The following is a 16,039-nucleotide window of genomic DNA, read 5'->3' as shown; positions in this document are numbered from 1 at the left end:
CCTCCCCGAATTTCGTCCTTCTGTATCCTTTGATTGCTTCTACTCTTACTTTTCTTTTAACTATTTTTCACCGACCCTCTTTTTTATCCTTTCATTTCCTGCATCTTTTTATTCTGCTATTTAGTATTTTTTTTTTAAAGTAATCTTATATGCTTTCTTCGCTCGTGTTTGTACGAACTCCATTTTCGTTGTAAAACAATATTCCTCTCACTCGGCCATGTTGTTCCTTTTAAATATTTATTCCATGTCTGTTTTACCTTCCTGTTCTTGTTATTGTTGAGTAAGTGCATTTCACTCGATGCTCTTCATCTATCCTGTTTCGAAGAAAAATTACAGCTACTTTAAAATATTCGTTCTTTAAAAAATTAGATAGTATTTTTTTTAAAAACTTGAATGTCCTTTCATAATAATTTATGAAATATTTAAAAGGTGCGATATTTTTTATGTAAGATTGTAATGTATTTTTTGTATCGATACTGGTATTTTTAAAATTATTAAAAATATGATAAAGTCATAACTAATTTTTTTACAGAGTGAAATCAGCTTTTGAGGTTAAGGTAGTTTTCGAAGGGAAATAATTTTTTTCCCTGTTTCTTTTCATTTACAATTTATCTCCATTCGCGCCCTCCCTTTCATCATTCATTTTGTCGCTCCTTATTCAAAAGCATCTTATTCGCTTTCCTTGTACAGTCTTTCATTCACATTCGCAGGGTGTCGTAGTATTTTCAACCATCGAAAATCGGGCTATCCCCGAAGGGGTGGAAGAATCAAATGGAAAGAGAATATATGGACACGGATAAGCGCGTTCGATGTTACTATTTGACTCGAAATCGTCATCGTACAAGTTTCCACCTTTCTTTTTTTTCTACGATATACGAGAATCTCGAATTCCCAGCCAAGTGCGATTCGATAGGGGATGAAATTGGAGACGATCAAACCCGGGAAAATTGCGGGAAAATCGAAAGGTCTGATTCTTTGTATCAGACACTTCGCTTCTTTATCAATTTATTCTAATTTGTCACGATTCGAAAACTTCACCAACTGTTTTAATAGTCAGCATAACCTATTCTGTGAAATGCATTACGAGAACAAATAAGGTTTTGAGAAATAACGACTTCCTTTGTTTGAAACACTGTACAAACTACTTCATTCTACAAATAACAAGGTCATTTAGCAAATTTAAATTAACTCTTTGATTAGAGAAGGTTGTAAAGGGAAACTCATAATCAGAGCAGAGTATATTCTAGGTTAACCAAACTCCTTGAAAACCGTTTCAAGTATCTTTAAAAAATAGACGTATCAGTTTTTCATTCTGGAGTGATCATACAGTCCAACTTCTAAAGAAGACTATTTTACCTGAAGTCCTCTCAAACTTCTTCAAATAACAAGAATCAAGATCAGATCAAATAAAAGAACGAATTAATCTTTTATTCTGAAACAATCAGTTGGTTAACTTCTTCTAAAAGGGTAGGTCTCTTGTTCTACCTCTAAGGCTCTTCAAACCTGTTCAAACAATAAAACTACTTATCAAACCAACCAAAAGAAGAAATCGTCTTTTTATTCCTCAGCAGTTTGACTTCTTCCAGACCTGTTCGATGTCATGTCCGTACAAACATGTTCAAACAGACCCATGAACCGAAATAAAAAATTCAATCATCTTTTCATACCTTATCAATCACGTCCTCCTGGAAGAACCTCCCTCGATCTCATTTCAAGTCTCCAAACATGTTCAAACATCTCAGAACGAATTGAATCTGTGAAGCAAGTTAAATCCGTCTAATCGTGGGGCGAATAAGACCCGATATTCGTGCGGAATAACCTCTTTCTTTATCGCAGCGCAAGGAAGAGACACCGCGCGAGGACAAGCGTGTGCGGCAGCCAGAGGCGAGGAGAGAAAAGGCAATAAAGAGAGAAGGAGCGGAACGAAGCGGCGACGGTACGACACGAGAGGAGAAAGGCGGTAGCTGATACACACGAGAGAGAATCACTATGGACGAGGGGTAAACACGATTTACACCATGACGACTATTGCCTCTCCTCTCGTCCAAAGTGCTACGCGTAGCTACCGAGGGTGAGTTACAACACACAGGGAGACACTTCGTAGCCGAAGTAGGGATGTTTGTCGTACGCGTTATTTGGCCAATAAAACCACGTGGCGGCTCCACCACCCCCGCACACACGCCGCCGCTGACGAGATCAGTCCGGATGGTCGAACAGAGACGAGGAATCAGAAACCACGCCTCGCGATCCGCTCGACGCCTGCGTGGTTCCGCCTATCGAGCACGCTTTCGCAGCCTGCCTCAACGTACGCGACACACAATTCAGCTGGGACCCTCTTCGACGGTTCAAACGCGATTCCTCCGGTTTTTCGTCCTCCACGATCCCGTCCGCGATTTCCGGTCGCCTCCACATTCGGATCAGTGCACGCTCGACTCGCAACGGGACAACCGAGTTGTCCCACAGGAGGACTGCCTCTTATGGACATGTGTCGCCGGATACGATGTTTATTTCGTTCACGGTCCATGTGGGCCCTTAGTGATACTGGACGATCTCAGTGAATCTTGTGATCGGGACTTCATACTCTGAAACGTTGACAGTCTTCTACTCTAGTCGTAGAAGTCACGTCTGGACCATAACAAGTGAATAGAACAATCGTTACCTGGTTTACCTTTGTGAATCAAGACTTGACCAGTTAGAAGTTTGATTAGTTGGAAGGTTGATCAGTTAGAAGGTTGATCAGTTGGACAGTTGAATAGTTAGAAGTTTGATCAGTTAGAACCTTGATCAGTTAGAACTCTAATCACTTGGAAGATCAATCAGCTGCAAGACACATCAGATGGCAAGTTCAGTTAGGTCCATCAGTTCGAATTTTCATAAACTTTCCTAACTTGTGATGACAAGCAACCTCAAACAGTGAATCAAACTCAAAGTGCAAATTTGTTCAAACAGTTATCGAACGATATTGACTAATGGACAAGCGTGTTGTGATAACAGAACACCGTGAATAAAGACATCTGACAATTGTGAACCTAGCACAGTTTGGTGAAACGAGTAGTCGAGGTAGATCGTGGAGCTTGCGATCGAAATAGGAGATCGGAAGATCGAAGGTGATCCGCAAAAGTGCGGAAGAAATCGGGAAAGTGTTGTTCAGCCACGAGTCCAGGATTCTCACCTCCGGAGGTGGTACCATTTCGCCCGGGGGCGCGGGGCCGCCCGCGAGCCCTTCTTCGGGACATTATCATCCCCCCACGCACAGTCCGCCTCTGGTCAAGGTAAACACTTGTTTATTTTCTTTTTATATTCTGTATTCTTGTTTTGGGATGTTTTTGAGGTAGCTTGGGGTAGTTTGAGGTAGCTTGAGGTAGTTTAGGGTAGTCTTGACGGTGATTTTTGATGAGGATGATTCTTTGTGAGGTAAGGGTGATTTTTAAGGATTTGTTAAGGTTTGAGGATAATTCTTGTTGAAAATTATTTATGAGGATGAGAATCCTTCTTGAGGATTCATCAGGATAATTCTTGATGAGGATGATTTTTTATGGAGATGATATTTGAACAGTGATTTTTTATGAAGATGATTATTCGTTGGAGTGATTTTTTGCGAGGATGAGTTTTTAGGAAGGTGATGATCCTTTAGGAGGATTATTATGATCCTTGATGAAGAATCTTGACAAGTATGATCCTTGATGAGAAAGGTGATGATTCTTCACGAGGATGATTCCTGACAAGTAGGATCCTTGATGAAGAAGGAATGAGGATGACTTTTGACAAGAATGTTAATAATCCTAGATGAGGATGTTGATCCTTGATGAGTATGATGATCCTTGTCAAGAATGATCTTTGATAAACATGATAATCTTCACAAAACATCCTCTTTAGATTAAAAATTGTTCAAACCACTAAAATAAGTGAACACTAAAATCAAAACTAAAAATTTGAATGCACTCTGATAAAATATTCATAGCACCTCAATAATTCCTATAATTGCTAATACACTTTAAAACCTAATTGTTAATATTGTCCTGATAAGTCACTTGAATAATATTGTTAATGTTGTTCTGATGAGTCAAAAGGTTCAGAAAGTATCAAAGTATATTATCATGAATTTTCCTCATGAAACGATATGAATTTTGAGAAGTTATAGATAGAGTGCACATGTGATTCATTCTGAGTAGCCACATGAGGGCTCTCCTCAAATAAATTAATTCAGGAAGGGCTTCCTTTGAGTGTAACTGGTTTGAACCAAGCTAATTTGCCAGTTTGAACTTGCTCTAATAGCATTTGGCTATATTTTCAATTATGTTTGATGGGTGCTTGAGAAAATTGGATAATATTCGGAAGAATCAAGTGTTTCAATCGTTTCGGTACGATTGTTGCAGCAGGGAATTGTTAAGTCTGATAGTTGCAGTTTGATATAAACGTGCCATAAGCTTTTATTTTGCGAAATCAACTTACATTGTTCTCTTGTTTTTTTTTTAGTCTTTACGCTGTATAATCAGTTAATAACCCAAAATAAGATTTAAGTAAAAATTTTATTAGATTCATGAAAAACAATTGAAGTTTACGAGGATTTAATATCGAAGGGTTCATTTTCATGTTGATGCAAATTTGCAGACAATGTTAAAATTAATAAACGTTAATAAACAAATAAATGCAATAGTTTTGTAGTAGTCTGCAGTAGTTTTGAATTACTTGTTCGAGAATTGTTGAATAAAATGGACTTCGAACACTCTGCTGTCCGACGGACAGGAATCTGAAGGTTGTACTGCGAAATAATTGAGAAAGTAAATCAAAATTTGAGGGTCTATAACAAAAATGAGCGAAGAAGTTTAAAAATATTATATATAATTGTAAAATGTTATGTTAATTTTATATTAATTTTTGACAGATTTGCTCTGACAAATTCCTAACTTTTATATAATTATTTTTGTAATATTTCGTTACTTTTATTAAGTGCAACTCAAAGCAATTACTACGAACAGTAATTATGTAAATTCAGTTTTAATCCCATAAAGTGAGATTATAAACGAAAGAAGTAGAACTCTATAAATATTAAATTAACGACATCGGTAAATAATTCTAAAATTGAAAAATTAACTATCGGTTCTTAATAAAGTGTCTGACCATACACGTCTCTTTTCACTGGGGCATTCAAGCTAATCAAAAACCATAAACTAAACGAATAAAACGGTGAAATAACAGTATCGAGAATAACAGATTGAAATATTATTCGAAACAGCTATTTCTTCTATCAAATAAAATTCAGGTCTGGCAATAATATTAATCGGTATTTCCATAACAGTAACTTTAATAGTACAGTGATTCGCATAAACACACGGCGTTTTCTCGATTAGTAACCGGATGTGCATGATTGCAATATCCTTAAACTGGAAAGATATAAAAGCCCTGATTAACTGGGATATTCACGTTAGCTAACTGTTAATCGAAATTTTATGGAGAATCAATTTATCTTCAGAAAAACTGTCGTTTGTGTAAATAGTTTCATGACACCATTCTGATGTTTTCACTCTATGCACATATTATGCATTCTTATAATTAATTTTTTATACGCGCGTCTAATACACTTTAATTGAGTGACTGTTTCTCAAGGTTTTAAGTTTCTATTTACCCCAATTTCTCAAGCTTCCACATTTCTACATCCCCTAATTTCTCAAGGTTCAAAATTTCTACGCCCTCCCATTTCTACATTCCCCAATTTCTCAAGCTTCCAAATTTCTACATCCCCCAATTTCTCAAGGATCCAAATTTCTACGCCCCCAATTTCTCAAGCTTCCAAATTTCTACATTCCCTAATTTCTCAAGGTTACAAATTTCTACGTCTCCCAATTTCCACATCCCCCAAGTTCTCAAGCTTCCAAATTTCTACCTCCACCAATTTCTTAAGGTTCCAAATTTCTACATCCCCCAATTTCTCAAGGTTCCAAATTTCTACATCCCCCAATTTCTCAAGGTTCCAAATTTCTACGTCCCACAATTTCTCAAGCTTCCAAATTTCTACATCCCCCAATTTCTCAAGGTTCCAAATTTCTACGTCCACCAATTTCTCAAGGTTCCAAATTTCTAAGTCCCCCAATTTCCACGTCCTCCAATTTCTCAAGGTTCCAAATTCCTACATCCCCAAATTTCCATATCCCCAATTTCTTACGTCCCCAAATCCCTACATCCCCATATCCTTATATCCCAAAATCTCTACGCTCCCCAACACCTACATCCCCAAATCTCTACATTCCCAAATTTGCACACTGCCAAATCCACACATCCCCAAATTCCTATATCCCCAAATCGGCGTTTCAATCCCCTACATCCCGAGTTTACAATAACCCAAAATACAATAACCCTACAAACCACTCTTCATAAAACTTGATCTCCTCAACCATCAACATCACATGTAACCTACGATCAATATATATTAACTTTGCAATATACTAACCTTGCAATATATTAACTTTGTATTATACCAGCTTTCTATATCAACTCACTGTAAGTTTTCTCCAAATACCATCAACACATGAACCCCAAACTTGCCGAATGAACCTCGAGTCATATCACTCGTATCAACCTTGCAAGATCATCCACATAACCGAGGACACAAAGAAGAATCATTTGGCAAAAATCGTACCGCGTTAAGTTTCCAGCAGGTTTTTCCAGCGGAAGAGCTTTAGCCGTAGACAGCTGCCGCTCGAGTCCCCGGAGGGATTCACGGTGCTGCCTGACGAAAACGAGCTCGGACAGCCGCCCTTATACCCATCATCGTCAACCTCTTTTCCGTAGCTCGTTCGGTTACTTCTCCTCTACGTTTGCCCGCGAAAATCCCCTCAACGGCCAGTCGGTTATTACGTGACCATAAAGAGCAGCTTCACCGAAAACCACCATGGAGTATCCCGTTGCTGTTTGTCGTCGTGAATGCCAACGATGTTTTTGAGTGTCGTGTTTAATGTTGGATTGTTGGGTTTAGGGATTGTCAGACGAATTTTTGGGAATGTGGGCTTTTAGGTGTGGTTGGGAAGGTAATTTGGTTTGGGAGATTTGGTGGGAGGTGAGGGGGAGAGGTTAGGTTTGAGGGATTTGGAATTTTTGGGTCTTTTGGAGTTTGGAAGTTTGGAAATTCTTAAATTTACATGTACTTATATTCCTAAATTTGCAAATTTCCACTCTTTCAAATTTTGATATTTCCTAATTCCCACATTCCCCAATTCCATAATTCCCCAAGTCTCACATTCCCCAATTCCCACATTCTCCAATTCCATAATTCCCCAATTCCATAATTCCCCAATTCCATAATTCCCCAATTCCATAATTCCCCAATTCCATAATTCCCCAATTCCATAATTCCCAATTCCATAATTCCCCAATTCCATAATTTTCCAATTCCCACATTCCCCAATTCCCACATTTCCCAATTCCATAATTTTCCAATTCCCACATTCCCCAATTCCCACATTTCCCAATTCCATAATTTTCCAATTCCCACATTTCCCAATTCCATAATTTTCCAATTCGCACATTCCCCAATTCCCACCTTCCCCAATTCCCACATTCCCCAATTCCCACCTTCCCCAATTCCCACATTCCCCAATTTCCACATTCCCCAATTCCCAAGTTCCCAAATTCCAAAATCCCCAAATCCCAAAATCCCTAAATTCCAAAATCCTCAAATCCCTAAATCCCAAATCCCCAAATCCCCAAATCCCCAAATCCCCAAATCCCCAAATTCCCAAATTCCCTAATTTAAAAATCCCTAAATCCCTAAATCCCTAAATCTCCAAATCCCCAAATTCCCAAATTCCCCAACTTAAAAATCCCCAAATCCTCAAATTGAAACAAAAGTAATATATCAACAATTAAAATAAATATCAATTGAATTACGAATTGAGGTTATGTCCTTCGCATCTAAATTGGTAATCGTAAAAGCTGACATAGAAAAACTGACTTAAGAAATCTTACATTATAGCATATTAAACCCATTGCCAGCAAAACAGCAGTACGGTATAGACAGGGGTTAAACGGTTCAGTGTAATTGATGGATTTAATTGACATGCAGACTCAAGCTGACAGTCAGTATAAATATACATACATTGAGATCGTTTCAATTGTGATTCTATTCGTCAAATGGAATATTCACGAAAATTAAATATTGCAGGGTAATCGATTAAATTATCACTGGTGGCACTTGCTGTTGTTTACTAAGCTATTTCACAAATTCTTATTATTATTTAGTCACTTTTTTGTACTTTGCATTACTATATAATTTCTTTTTATTTAGGCGGTATTATTTTTACTTTTTAAATATTTTTATAAGGAGATTTTGTATTTTAATATAACTTGAATACTTATGGAGATTTTTTATTTTGTGGAGGAAGTTTAAAAACTGAAGTATGCCAAAGTGGTATAATTCCAAAGTCTCTCCAACCCCAAAGTTCCAAATTTCAAGATTTCAAGCTTACAGAGTCACAAAGTTCCACTCTCGAAAAACCAAACCCCTCCATAAACTTTGCTCAAATTCTCCCCAAAATCTCCCTAGACCCAAATTTCCCTCCAAAGTCTCTCAGACCCAAATATAATTATTACCACTCTTCTCTCCCACCCCATCAATAAATAATAAACTCCATCCATTAAAACACACCTATCTTACCTCACCCATTAGAAATCATCCATCTTATCACTCAGTAAAGATCATCCATCTTAAACCCAAAATATTTAAATCTACCAAAATAAAGAGTATATTACAAAAAAGGTGTCTAAAAAAAAAAAGACGAAGGGTTAGCCCTGCAATGTCCGTACATCGCACACGCGGCCGACACTTTCGCTCTGATTAAGCTTAATTCATTCTCGCGACGAGATGCTGAAGAGAGCAGGCAAGACAACGTTCCAGTAAAATGCTCCAACGGCGGCTCGCGCTGTCTGCCGTCCAATCCTGCCAACTTAACCTCATTAATAAATTAATTAGATATTATTGTGTTGGCAGCCAAGGCGGCAGCTGCGGGCCACCTCTCTTTTCCTCTTCCTCTTCGTCTTTCTTCGTCTTGGGCCCGCAGATGATGCTCAGGACGCCACTATATACGTACAAATGGGGAGGTCAAGACCCGTGACGTCAGTCCCGTTACGATCACGCGTGTTCCTTACGTTTCTTTGCCAGCACGTTTTCCCATTTTTCGAACATTGCGTTTATCGTTGACTTTTTGTAGAGACTTTTGGAGATTTTTAGGTTACGTAGGCAGTTTTGAATTGGGGGACATAGGCAGTTTTGAATTGGGACATTTTTTAATTGTGGACTTATCCTCTTATAATTTTTTAATTATGGACAATAGATGATGAGAAATTGTTTAGTTTATAGATTTAGAAGGTTGGAATTCTGCAAATTTTTGTGGTTGGACAAGGTTAATGCAGACAGTTCATTGATATGCAAATGTAGGAATTTAGACAATTAATAATTGTTGAACTTAGTATAATTCTACTTTCAATGTATGACTGTACCTTCCACATGTGATTGCACTCTCCACATATGATTCCACTTTCAATGTGTAATTCTACTGTCAACATATGATTATACTTCCATCATATGACTCCACATTTAATATATTATTCTACTTTTTACATATGATCGTATTTTCAATGTATGAATGCACTCTCCACATGTCACTGTACTTTCCACATATGAGTCACTTTCAATGTATGATTGCATCTTTCAACATGTCATTGTACTTTTATCATATGACTCTGCTTTCAATATATGATTGTACTTGCAACACATGATTATACTTGCCACATATGAATGTGCTCTCCACATGTGATTGTACTTTCCACATATGATTCCACTTGGAATATATGCTTGTACCTTTCGACATGTCATTGTACTTTTATCATATGACTCTGCTTTCAATATATCTTTGTACTTCCAACACATGATTATACTTGCCACATATGAATGTGCTCTTCACATGTGATTGTACTTTCCACATATGATTCCACTTGGAATATATGCTTGCACCTTTCAACATTTCATTGTACTTTTATCATATGACTATACTTTCAATATATGATTGTACTCCCAACACATGATTATACTTGCAACATATGAATGTACTTTCCACATGTGACTCTACTTTCCACATATGATTCTCAACATATGATTTTACCATCATCATACGACTTCAATATATAACCCTACTTCCAACATACAATTATACATGCAACATACGAACTTCCACCATTTCAATGCATGATTCTACATTCCACATATGATTCTACATAACCGGAAACGAATGAAGAACTCCAGCGATCGCAGACACAAGGCTACGCATTCGGAGAATCCTAGCGAAGGAGTTGTGGACGGTGCTCATTACGGGATAGCATGGCGACTGGTAATGACAAAAAGCACACACAGCATTATCATTGCGGAGTGTATGGCATTAAGCTGTAGGGGGCCAGGATTAGGATGTCGGCCATTACCGCGCGTCACTGACCGTTTATTCTACGCCATGCACGGTGTGCTGACTTCCTCTAGACGCATACGTATGCCTACGTAACCGGAGGATGAGGACACTCGCGAGCTCGTCAAATCTTATCGTGCGATTCACCTTTCTGCATGCCTTCTCACTGATTTCGGCGTGAAAGACGCCAATTCATCCTTGAGGTTTAGGAACGAGTCTTCGTGACGCATGGGGAAACATGTGGAACTCTGGGTTCTTTGGTCTCTTGGTAGTCCCGATATCCCTAAATACCTATTCTCTATATTTCCTGTTCTCTAAATTCGTAGTCTATTAAATTCCCAATCTCTTAAATTCCCATCCTCAAATTTAGGAAAATTCTCGCTACTCTAAGTTCTCAAAATCTCAAATCCCAGTTCCCTAAAATTGTCAGTTCTCTAAATTCACAGTCTCCTAAATTCCCAATCTCCTAAATTCCCAATCTCCTAAATTTCCAATCTCTTAAATTCCCACTAGTCTAAGTTCCCATAATCTCAAATCCCAATTCCCCAAAATTCCCATCTCCTAAATTCCCAATCTCCTAAATTCCCATCTCCTAAATTCCCAATCTCTTAAATTCCCATCTCCTAAGTTCCCATTCCCCTAAATTCCCAAAATTTCAAATCCCAATTCCCCAAAATTGTCAATTCCTTAAATTCCTAATCTCCTAAATTTCCAACCTCCTAAATTCCCAATCTCTTAAATTCCCATCTCCTAAGTTCCCATTCCTCTAAATTCCCAAAATTTCAAATCCCAATTCTCCAAAATTGTGAATTCCTAAATTCCCAATCTCCTCAATTTCCAACCTCCTAAATCCCCATCTCCTAAATTCCCACCTCCTAAATTCCCATCTCCCAAATCCCCATTCCCCTAAATCCCCAAAATCTGAAACCCCAATTCCCCAAAATCCTCAGCTCCCCAAATTATCAATCAAATTCAAAATAAATTAAGCACCTGCAATAAGTTTGATTAAATCGTATTGTCCGTGGTATTTTCTAGAAACGTTTAAATTTACTCTATTGAGTTAAACGAACAGTGACTAAGCATCATAAAATGTCAATAAAATCCTTTAAACGATCTCTATTAGCGAGAATGAAAATCTTCCACTATGGTTTTAAATGTGTCTGCATTTAGAAAATATTCTCTAATTGCTTTATTTTCTTTGCAATGAACTCTTGTCGTTCCTTGTACGGGATTAAACAACAGAACCGTTTATAAATATCTAATAAATTTTCCTTCGAATCGGTGCAAAAAGATGTTTCCGGTTTGAACGTTATTGAAAAAAATATCTGTTAATTAGCTGCGAGTGTAAATAATCCTTCGAACATTTCCTCGACAGTTATTTCGCATAAGAAAATTTAATTCTTATCTGTTATAAAATTGTTATTTACTGTCTTTTAAATTAAGAACATTATAATTCTTTATAATCTTCTGTTTCAGAAAATTGACCATTTTCTTCTTCTTTTATTTTCCAAGTTTTTTAACAAATCCCTAAAATTATTTTTTCATAAAAATAAGTACAAGTTGTAAGATTATTACACTTGAAATACAGGACTCCAGAAATGTCATTTAAATAAGTAATATATATAAACATATACACTAAATAAATTTCAACATATGAGTAATCAATTTTCATGATGAAATAAATTATTCATAACTATTTCATACAACATGCAAATGATATAAATGATCAAAATAATTATTTTCCAGAAATGTCATCTAAACAACGTTCAACACTGATAAATATATCCCATGTAACTTTTAATACAACCCTATCAATATTATCACAAAATTCAACACAACAAAACAAGATATATTAATTTCATAAAAAAAGAAATTTTAATTCAATTAAAACACACAATTATTTTTACAATCATCAAATATCGAAATAATATTACAAATAATATTACACACCAATATTTTAAATAATTTCGATATTCGAAAACCCAATTCCCAAAGAGAAAATGTAAGAGCTCGAGAAGCCAGAAAAATGAATGTAGTCAGATATTACGATTAACGATAGAGCAGAGAAATATTTGCAGTACCAGGAAAAATCAATTGAATTATAATTAATAATCAACTCATTGGGCAAGCAGCAACCGGGTTTTTTCTTTGAAGGCGACGTCGATTGAAAGTAACACGGTTAAATAGCAATCTACTGGCAAATTATGTAAGCAACGTTCGAAACTAACGCGATCAGTTGATGGGAACGCAATGAACGATTAACTTTGTATCTCGACGATTAATACCAACTCGAGTTAATTAATAACGTCGATTGAAAGCGTCGTGTTGCGACTCTCTTTGGATACGTTCTCCGTTGGAAATTAACTAGAAAAGAGATTTCATCGCGTATCGGCTAATGAATTTATGGATCTGACGTTCCGATCTGATTTCCTATTAATTTACGATAAGAATGGCGGACGGGTTGATTCGATCACTTTATTGACGGAGCAGAAATGTTTCAGGGAATCGTATGAAGGAGATGTTTTTATTGGAGTGATTTTTTTTAGGGTGGGAATTTTGGAAATTGGGATTTTGGGGATTTGGGAGAGGGAAGGTGGGATTTGGAAATTTGGAATTTTGAGAGATGGGAATTTGAGAGATTGGAAATTTGAGAGATGGGAAATTTGAGAGATTGGAAATTTGAGAGATTGGAAATTTGAGAGATTGGAAATTTGAGTGATTGGAAATTTGAGTGATTGGAAATTTGAGAGATTGGAAATTTGAGAGATTGGAAATTTGAGAGATTGGAAATTTCAGAGATTGGAATTTTGAGAGATTGGAAATTTGAGAGATTGGAATTTTGAGAAATTGGAAATTTGAGAGATTTGAAATTTGAGAGATTGGAATTTTGAGAGATTGGAAATTTGAGTGATTGGAAATTTGAAAGATTGGGAATTTGAGAGATTGGAAGTTTGAGAGATTGGAAATTTGAGTGATTGGAAATTTGAGAGATTGGAAATTTGAGAGATTGGAATTTTGAGAGATTGGAAATTTGAGTGATTGGAAATTTGAGAATTTGGAAATTTGAGAATTTGGAAATTTGAGAATTTGGAAATTTGAGAGATTAGAAATTTGAGAGCTTGGAAATTTGAGAGATGGGAAATTTGAGAGATTGGAAATTTGAGTGATTGGAAATTTGAAAGATTGGGAATTTGAGAGATTGGAAATTTGAGAGATTGGAAATTTGAGTGATTGGAAATTTGAGAGATTGGAAATTTGAGAGATTGGAATTTTGAGAGATTGGAAATTTGAGTGATTGGAAATTTGAGAATTTGGAAATTTGAGAATTTGGAAATTTGAGAGATTAGAAATTTGAGAGCTTGGAAATTTGAGAGATGGGAAATTTGAGAGATTGGAAATTTGAGTGATTGGAAATTTGAAAGATTGGGAATTTGAGAGATTGGAAATTTGAGAGATTGGAAATTTGAGTAATTGGAAATTTGAGTGATTGGAAATTTGAGAGATTGAAAATTTGAGTGATTGGAAATTTGAGAGATTGGAAATTTGGGGGATTGGAAATTTGAGAGATTGGGAATTTGAGAGCTTGGAAATTTGAAAGTTTGGAAATTTGAGAAATTGGAAATTTGAGTGATTGGAAATTTGAGAGTTTGGAAATTTGAATGATTGGAAATTTGAGAATTTGGAAATTTGAGAGATTGGAAATTTGATAATTTGGAATCTTGAGAACCTTGACTTCCTCTACTTCCTAGACTTATTAACCTAACAATCCCAATTAACACCAACCTATCCCAAAACCACCCTCTAAATAATTAAAACCTAATTTCCCGATTTTCCCCAAATTTTTCCAATCTCCCCTAAAATGAACGGACCCGTAAAATGCAAGAGCGAAGGCTGGTGTTCAATTATTTTCGCGCAAAGAGCGCACAGCAGGCCGGGATTTAAATCGAATTTAAATAAATCAACGACGTCGGTGTTGACAGAGAAGCGCTCGTCGAGAGCGTAACCAGCCTGTCTGATTTAACTACAAATTGATCGATTTGTTTGCGCGAGCACTTTCCACGCAGTCGAGCCAAAAAATTCGTCGGAAAACGGGCGTTTTTTGCTGTGGAAAAAAGAAAATGGAAGAACAGTTAAGCCTGCGCATGCACGACAATTGAACGACGCACTTACAGAGGCTGATGCGTTTAATGCGCTTGAAGCAAAGCGGATAGCTCGCTCTAAATTGCGCTTAAGTAACTTAAATTTAATTTAATTTCGCATTGGTTCATTGGTGTCTCTGTTCGCGATATTTAATTCAATACGGGCGTAACATTGTATTACGACCACTTGCGCAACGCTCGAGCCAAGAAAAATTCGATGGAAATATTGCCTGGGAGGGTTCTCGATAAATCGAACTGCTATCGATTAAAAAACCTCCAGGACAATCCGATAATTTTTATTATTCGCTACGAGTAAATCATTTCGTTCATGAAGTTATTACGTTTTTTAATGTTAAATATTTTTATACATTTTTTTCATAATATTTCGGGCACTGAATTTTTATTGAATTTTTAATTATTTGGTTATTTTAAGGATGACGACTGTACTGGTAAATTTATATAGACTCAAATTTTCCTAGACTCAGATCTCCCTAGGCTCAAATCTCCCTAGACTCAGATCTCCATATACCCAGATGCATATTTCACTTTTCATATTATTTTCATGTTACAAGATTCACATATGTGCTCAGCCATACACTCATTCACATATGTGCTCATCTACATACTCACACACATATGTGCTCACCTATACACTCACACACATATGTGCTCATCCATACACTCACACATGTATGTGTTCACCTACACATTCACACACATGTGCTTACCTATATATTCATACACATATGTGCTCACCTACGCACTCATACACATATGTGTTCACCTACACATTCACACATGTGCTCATCTACACACTCATATAATAAGTTGATATATCCTTAGATCTCCATACATCTACCTACCTCTTCATCCACATACCATAAGATCTACATACATTCCTAGGTTCCCACATCCCTAAATTCCAACATCTGCAGATCCACATGTCACTTAATCCGTATGTTAACCTCCACATTCTTAGATCCTCCTCATTCTCTTATTCCAACATCCCCACACAGACTACCCCTTCATCCCCATATAACTACACATTCCTCTACACATGTCCTCTTCACTACACATCTTCACAAGCTCCATACTCCTACATTCCCCTAACTCTAGACCCCATATCTCCACATCCTAAAGAACATCCTAAGTCTCTAACCTCCAACTTGCACATCCCTACATCGTTGCACATCCCTATATCCTTGAACATCCCCATATCCTTGAACATCCCTATATCCTTGCACACCCCTACCTCGCCTCACACCTAAGATTCTAACATTCTAAATGACAAAACACATAAAAAAATAGCGACTGCTCAAACCAGCGAGAAATCATAATAAATCAGTGCGAGGTAAAATCCCGACGGTGCGGCGATGAGATTCAAAGGGTGATATTTTTTTTTCTCGCGCGGCAGGTTAATACGATTTGCAGATCCACAGTTTCGAGCACACA

At 36.9% G+C, this 16,039-nt stretch overlaps 1 protein-coding gene across 1 annotated transcript in view; it reads left to right on the top strand.

Moving 5' to 3' along the window:
- Nucleotides 1-2,333: 2,333 nt before the first annotated feature.
- The window catches only part of Drgx (Dorsal root ganglia homeobox), a 57,807-nt gene continuing 44,101 nt past the window's right edge, over nucleotides 2,334-16,039 (top strand). The window contains exon 1 of the mRNA XM_076532329.1: nucleotides 2,334-3,272. The gene's annotated coding sequence lies outside the window, so the exon portion shown is untranslated. The remainder of the gene's footprint in view (nucleotides 3,273-16,039) is intronic.

The sequence above is a fragment of the Megachile rotundata genome, chromosome 6 (genome assembly GCF_050947335.1).
Source record: "Megachile rotundata isolate GNS110a chromosome 6, iyMegRotu1, whole genome shotgun sequence".
NCBI lineage: Eukaryota > Metazoa > Arthropoda > Insecta > Hymenoptera > Megachilidae > Megachile > Megachile rotundata.
Note: the sequence above shows the minus strand (reverse complement) of the source record. Positions and strands in the feature narration are given on the sequence as shown.